This window comes from Rutidosis leptorrhynchoides, chromosome 9 (assembly GCF_046630445.1).
Source record: "Rutidosis leptorrhynchoides isolate AG116_Rl617_1_P2 chromosome 9, CSIRO_AGI_Rlap_v1, whole genome shotgun sequence".
Taxonomy (NCBI): Eukaryota; Viridiplantae; Streptophyta; class Magnoliopsida; order Asterales; family Asteraceae; genus Rutidosis; species Rutidosis leptorrhynchoides.
In genome coordinates, this window is record NC_092341.1 from 353,159,915 (window position 1) to 353,168,164 (window position 8,250).

Consider the following 8,250-nt stretch of genomic DNA (forward strand, 5'->3'; position numbering starts at 1 on the left):
CATTCCTGAAATCACATCAATGAAAGGAAGATTTACATTTATTTGTTTAAACATATCCAAGAATTTGGATTGCTCGGCTTCAAGTCTTTCTTTTCTCATTTTACTCTGGTAAGGAAGTGGTGGTTGATATGGTTTAACATAAGGTTTAGCCTTAACTGTGTTATCTTCATTAACCTTTTCAACTACCGGTTCTGTTTCCTTATCTTGCTCAGGTTGTGGTTCTTGTGGAGTAGGAATAGAGTCATCAGAAATTACAGGTATTTCAGGTGGTTTAAGTGTAATACCACTTCTCGTGGTAATGGCTTTAGCTGTTTCATTCCGGGGGTTATCATTTGTATCACTAGGTAGACTCCCCGGTTTTCTTTCACCTATCAACCTGGTTGCTTACTTCTTGTTCCAGATTTTGAATAGAAGCTTGTTGATTTTTAAATGCTTGAGCATTTTGTTCATTGGTTTGTTTCTGAGATGTGAAAAATTGAGTTTGAGATTCAACTAGCTTCGACATCATATCTTCTAAATTTGGCTTTTTATTATCGGTTTGTGGTGGTTTGTTTTGAAAAATAGGTCTTTGCTGATTGTAAGTATTGTTAGATACTTGTTGATTGCTAGGACCTTGTTGGTTGTTGTATGGAACATTTCGGTTATAATTCTGGTTTTGATTGTAGATTGGTCTTGGCGGTTGATAATTATTCTGATAAGTATTTTCAGGCCTTTGGTTCATGTATGAAACATTCTCTCTTTGTTCCATTGTTTGTTCAATACTGAGATAATCTTTTGTCAAATGTGGTCCTCCACACTGCTCACAACTAATTCGTATTGAGTGAATATCTTTAGTCATCTTTTCCATTCGTCTCTCGACAACATCTATCTTTGCGGAAATGGAATCAAAGTCATGGCTAGAATCGGCTCTAGCCGCTTTAGATGATCTAACGATATCTTTTTCTTGATGCCACTCATGTGAGTGGGAAGCAGTGTTATCAATAATTTTGTAAGCTTCAGTTGCGGTTTTCTTCATAATGGAACCACCAGCTGCTATATCGATGTCTTTTCGTGTAGTGATGTCGCATCTTTGGTAGAATATTTGTTCTATTTGATAAGTGTCTAAACCATGTTGCGGACATCCTCTCAATAACTTTTCAAATCTTGTCCATGCTTCATATAGAGTTTCATTTGGCTTTTGCGTGAACGTAACAATTTCTCCTTAAAGTCTTACGGCTTTAGATGCCGGAAATAATTGTTTAAGAAATTTTTCAACTAAAACATCACATGTATCAATCGCCCCTTCAGGTAACGATTCTAACCAATCTTTGGCTTCTCCCTTTAAAGTCCAGGGAAATAACAGATCCTCCACTTCTCTAATTTTAAATAGAGTACAGATCCTATTAAAGGTACGAAGATGTTCGTTTGGATCTTCCTTCAGCGCACCACTAAATTGCCATTGATTAGTTACCATGTGTAGGATTTGTCCTTTGATTTCATAATCTGGCGCATTAATGTCTGGTTGAGTAATTGCGTGACCTTGGCCAGTGCGTTTAGCTCTCATTCGGTCTTCAATACGTAGAGGTTCCAGATTTTCCATGATTGAATTTGTTGAATCTGAATCACTAAGGGATTCTGATTTAATGGTTTCTTCCTCGACAATCTCTGGATGAGTGATTTGTGATTCAGGAGGAATGATTAGTGGTTCAGGATCTCGGAATTGTCCCTGAATATCCTCCGGATTCTCAATTGTGAGGTCGGGTTCAAAAAATAGATTATCGGAAATTTGAATTGGAGTACTTGGTCGACTAGATGATGATTCTAAAGAAAAATCAACGGCGACAATATTGGCTAGATGTCTTGATCGAGTTACAGGTGGTGAACGTATGAAAGGTGGTGAACGTTTTGCTCGGTGCATTCACTGAATATCCTATTAGTTATAAAAATAAAAATTATATAAGCTATCAAATTAATAAACTTTTCTGATTTTGCCCACGTTTCGAATAGCCAATAGATGCAGCAGGTAGCCAGGACCCTTTAAATCGGAAGCCCACAACTCGCCACTAACAAATCCAACTATTACTACGAACCAGAAAATTTTGGATGTCTATCAATTTAACCAATTAAAATAATTTTTCGTCGAAGTTTAAAGAAATTTTGGAGAAGAAATAGAAAATTCTATATCCTAAAAACTAGAGCGTCGAGAAATAAGAAAGAAAAAGAGCGCGTCAAAAAACGTCGAAAAATAAAAGGTCGAAAAAAATAAGCATCGAAAAATAATAAAAAGAAACTAAAGCGTCGAAACTTAAAAGTCTAAAAGTTGCGTCTAAAGGTATTAAAGCTTAAAGGAATTCTATATCCAAAACGGCAATAACTTAAAAAGTACTAAAATTTATAAAATATTAAAGCGATAAGCGACGTCGTAAAATTCTAAGGCGCCTAAATCTTAATTTAAAGAAAAAGCACTTAAGGGATTTTACGACGAAGCCTAAAAATCTGGAAATAAAAGTAAACTACGGCAAAAACTATATCTTAAAACTAATTACGAACGAAAAATACAAATTACGAATTAAACTAATAAAAAGATATAAAAATAAAAATAAGCTTAAAGTTATAAAAATACAATTTTTATAAAAAAATATTATTTTTATATTATTATTTTATAAAACAAATTTAATTAAAACTTAAAAACTAAAAGAATAAACTAATTAAAACTAATAATAATAATAATAATAATAATTAAATCTAAACCTAATTGATTTAATAATAATTAAATAAATTACCCTAATTCTGTAATTAATGCTAGGGTTTGGCCTGTCAGAGCAGCTCATGCGACCGCATGAGTTGTAGTGCTTCTATCCATGCGATCGCATGGATCCAAAAACCAGGCCAAAATGTTAGGCTTCGACGGTTTCGGCCCAATTACACTTTTAATTATTATTTTTTTCTATTTTCAATAAAATAAAAATAAAATAACTTAAATAAAACTTATAAATAAAAAATAATTTACTTATTAGTTTTTATAACTTTTAACAATAAAAATATAAACTTTTTAATTTAAACACTTAAAAATATAGAAATATATTTTTCTTTTTATGTTTTTAAATTTTAATATTTAAAACTTTTTATATTTTTACAAAAATAGATTAAAAACTAAATATATTTTTTATAGCGCTTCGCTTTCGGCGTTGTTGAATTTCCCCGGCAGCGGCGCCAAAAATACTTGATGTGCGTAGAGGTGTATACGAAATAGTTATATTTTTGCTACGAAATACTATTAAATACGATACAATTTTACACAAGTTATTTATTTATTTATAGAGTGGATATACCTAAACCTTGCTACAACACTTATAGGCAGTGTACCTAATCGTACAGTAGTGTAGTTTTTAGTAAGTCCGGTTCGTCCACAGGGAACTAGCCAAGTTTAACGCTATATTTTTAAAACTATATTTGTATAAATATAAATATATATATATATATATATATATATATATATATATATATATATATATATATATATATATATATATATATATATAAGTAATATTATTATTATAAAAGGGGGTTTTTACCGTTTAATGACCGGTTTGTCGATTTTAAAACTTTAGTCGTAGTTAAAACATAATGTAAAATATTAAAAATAAATATAGCTTAATTTAAAGCGTAAAGTAAATAACGATAATTAAAGTGCGATAATTTAAAGTGCGATAAATAAAATGACGATAAATAAAATTGCGATAATTAAAAAGTACGATAATTAAAAGTACGATAAATAAAATGACAGTAAATAAAAATGCGATGAAATATGAAATAAAGGAATTATGCTTATTTAAACTTCCCTAATCATGATGTTTGACGTGTTGATTTTAATTTATTACCATGGGTTAATTGTCCTTTGTCCTGGATTATTCGATATGTCCAAACGGTTTTGTCCATAATAGTCCATCAGTCATAAATATAAAATGCGAGAATCTTCGTCAAATTATCCTTATACCCAAAGTCAAATATTCCAACTAATTGGGGATTCGAACTGTAACAAGGTCTTAATACTTTGTTTAATGAATACACCAGGATATCGACTGCGTGTAATCCAAGGTTTTATTACTTTGTTAACAATTACACCAATTACCCTTGTATGTAATTCACCCCTGTTTTAACAAGTCTATTGATTATTAATCCATCCCCGTGTCCGGTCAAATGAACGATAATTCGTATTTATAGATATCCCTCCCACCGTACCCGATTAAGCGTATGTGGTTATAAATAGATACGACAAATTGTAATCTTTATATTAAATTAACAAGGTATCGTTTAGTTAATATAAAGCCCATTAATAGCCCATAGTCTAATTTCCACAATTGTCGTTCTTTTATCCAAACCCCAATTATGGTACAAAGCCCAATTACCCCGTCTTTAATATTTTAGCCCAACATCACGATTACTTCGATTTAAATAAGCATAATAATAACTTAGCTACGAGACATTAATTTAAAAAGGTTGAACATAACTTACAATGATTAATAATAGCGTAGCTTTACACGGACAGAATTTCAACTTACACACTTACAACATTCGCTAACATACCCTTATTATTATTAATCTTAAATTAAAATTAAAATTATAAATTATATATATATATATATATATATATATATATATATATATATATATATATATATATATATATATATATATATATATCGTGAGAGATGGAGAGGATAGAAAAAGATGTGTTATTTTCGGCCAAAACACGCGAAATTTATAGGACCTGAGCTGATACAGTGCACCATGCGATCGCATGGTTTTTGGTCTTCCTGGCCATGCGATCACATGGCCTTCTTTTACAGCTCACATACTTTTGTTTTTTATTTGCCGACGGTTTTAATAAATAAATATAATATATATATATATATATATATATATATATATATATATATATATACATAAATATAATTTTAAGAATTATTTATATATTATATTATATTTATGTGCATAGTTGACTTGTAATTTTTAGTCCGTTGCGTCGCGCGTTTAGAGTTGACTCTGGTCCCGGTTCCGGATTTTCGAACGTCCTTGCGTACTATTTAATATCTTGTACTTTGAGTTTTGCGGCTCGTTCTCTTGTAACTTTTAGACGTTTCTCATCAATAATTTGAACCTCTTGGATTGTACTTTGTACTTTTGAGCTTTTTGGTCATTTGCGTCTTCAATTCGTCGAATCTGTCTTTTGTCTTCACCTTTTATTATTTAAACGAATATCACTTGTAAATAGAACAATTGCAACTAAAAGCTTGTCTTTCTTGAGGGATAATGCTATGAAATATATGTTCGTTTTTAGCATTATCAATTACGCACGCTGAAGTACAGAGATTTCATTACAAAACCATGAGGCTTGATTTACATTATTGTGCTACCACCCATGAGCACCACAAACTGTCAGAAACTTTTCAGAATTATGAAGTACACAGGTATTAAGAAAAAATTTAGGGTGCTGGTACAAAGTTACAGTACAGATTGAAAGTTATGAGTATTTGAAGGTTATCTGTTTCATATGTTATTTCTAATTCATATATGACCCACAAAGTTATCATCAGCTCGACTTAAAAAATTCACATATTTGACTTTGGGTCCACTTTGGTCAACATTCACAGAAATATGCAGCATTTTTAAAAATTTCTGTTGCCACTCACATAAACCATAAAAAAACAATTGTCACACTAATCACCATCCCGTAACACCCATTGACTCAAAAAGTCAACCCTCTCTAAAAACCCTAAATTCAAACTCAAATTCAAGCCTAAAACCCTAAAAGCATTTGACATATTTGACTTATTTAGCATTATAAGATAACAAAAGTATCTAGGCTGTTGGTACAAAGTTACAGCCCAGATCAAAAGTTAAGACTATTAGAAGATTATCTGTTTTTTCGTATATTATTTCAAATTCATATATGAGCCATCTAACTTGTGTTTTCCAGGTCTAGCTGCAATGGTAGGATTCTTCATCGCTTACTTTGTGGATAGTTTAACTTGTGTTTGATAAAAGGACTCTTCTGGATTAGTACCAAATTAAATTGAAAACGGCTAATTGGCTAAGAACTCAAAGTGGTCATTTGCAGTTTGTATATTTAACCCAAAGTTAATATAGTTACGAGTACTTAATATCTGTATTATCTTTTATTCTTCTAAACTAATTCATTTTATGCTTGTGTTCACAGCAGCCAAGTCCCCCTGCAAAAAAGTAGTATCAATTGCAGGATAATGAGCACGTTTGTTTTTAACTGCCCCATTTACAGATAACTCATGTACGTCTATACCAATCTTTTCTATTTATTATTTTCTTTAATAATTTAAATTAATCTTAGCAGTTTTAATGCATCATTCTGATAAATTCACCTAATATCAGCAAACTAACTATCTAAAATTTACACATTTGATGATATGATTATTTTCACACAACAATTTTAATAATAAACTAAAACACTTATATTAATTAAGACAAATACGATTACATTATTCAAAGAACATAATAATTAAACTTAAAATAGATATAAATATTATATATATTATATAAAATTTAATAAAAACAATAATTTGGTCATAATCTTCGAAATATCTTCCATCAGTATCGTAAAAAGGCCCAGTCAGTTGATCTTCTTCTTTTAGGTCACTTTCATAGACATAACTCCAAGCAATACTCTCTTCATCTTCATAAATCAAATAAAGAGAAATACGCTAAGAAGGACCATTCAACGTCTCTTTTATACCATTCCATCGACCCTCGGTACTAAGATATGTTGCAGACAATTCTGCATCATAGTCATCCTTATAATATAAAATGTCTGTGTGTTCATATGGAACATTTTCTTTCAAAAACCCTTTAAGGTCTTCAAGAACAAAGTTACGCACGTCAACTTCTTCGAATGATAGTTTCGAACAACGCTTATAATCATAAACTTTCATATCATTACGAAACTCACCTCCGTATACACATCAAATGACACAATTAGTGGGGTATAGCCTGCAACATTAGCCATTGTTTCTACAGTTTGATTAAATAGAAGTGAAAAAAAACGAATGAAAAATTAATGTATATTGTGAATCTTTAAATAGACAACTAATTTTGGATAAATAATAATTATCGGATAATATTAAATAAATAAAATCAGAATTATAAAAAATCTCACGATAACTAACAAAATATATGCATATCTTTTATTTTTGAAAAAATATATTAAATATATACAAAAATAATACTCATATTAGCATATCTTCTTATATTTCTATAATATAATTACCAAAAAATATGGAAAATTTAGTGAAATATAAATTTGACCAGCTGTATGCATAAGTATACGCCAATTAGTAAGGGATACATTAAAATCAACTTTCTATGAAAACCTTACAGATAAGGTTAAAAAAATTAAAAATAATTAGCAACAAATGAAATTCAAAATGATAAGCATGTATAAGATAAACAATTATTTAAAAACTTATCATAATAAATCTGTTCCAAAATAAATAAAAAAACATTCGGCTAATATTATATAAATTATATGCCACCCAAAATTCGTAAACATTTTACCCAGTGAAAAATATATTACATAAACCATTAAAGGCTAGAAGAAAGGATGTCAGCCTGTTGAAATTAAAAAATACTATCATTGCCAAGGTATGTTTTATTGATGTTTATTACATTTAATTCAATGAACATGTTTCCTTTCTGCTACATTTAGTTCCAGTAACATTTACTTTGATCTTCTGAAATTTTTTAATCAACGCTAATATCACTTATCAGTGATCAAGGTTATGAAACAAACACCCTATATACTAGGCCTGTGCATGGTACGGTTCGGTCTCAAACTAATTCGGTTCGGTTCCGTCCCGAGTCCCAAATTAATGAATGAAGTTGTACCGAATACCGTACCAAATAATTTCGGTTCGGTCCGGTTCGGTTCCATGATTTTCGGTTCGGTTCCCGGGAAAGAACCGTCCCATTTGAGTACACTTAACTGGAATTGCGATTACAGCCGGTCTACTTCTCATGACAGGTAGCAAAAACGTCTATTTCTATTTTGATCTTCAACTTGCTCACAAGGCATACGTATTATTCTTGGTTATATAAGACTATAAGAGATATTTGATATATATATATATATATATATATATATATATATATATATATATATATATATATATATATATATATATATATATATATATATATATATATATACCTATTAACGTAAATATATGATTAACTAACTAG

General features: G+C 30.1%; 1 non-coding gene across 1 annotated transcript; it reads left to right on the plus strand.

Annotated features, from left to right (window-relative positions):
* The first annotated feature begins 1,103 nt into the window (after positions 1 to 1,103).
* On the plus strand, positions 1,104 to 1,210 carry LOC139869578 (small nucleolar RNA R71). Its single transcript, XR_011766182.1, has one exon. It is a non-coding gene; the product is annotated as a small nucleolar RNA R71 (small nucleolar RNA).
* Positions 1,211 to 8,250: the final 7,040 nt, after the last annotated feature.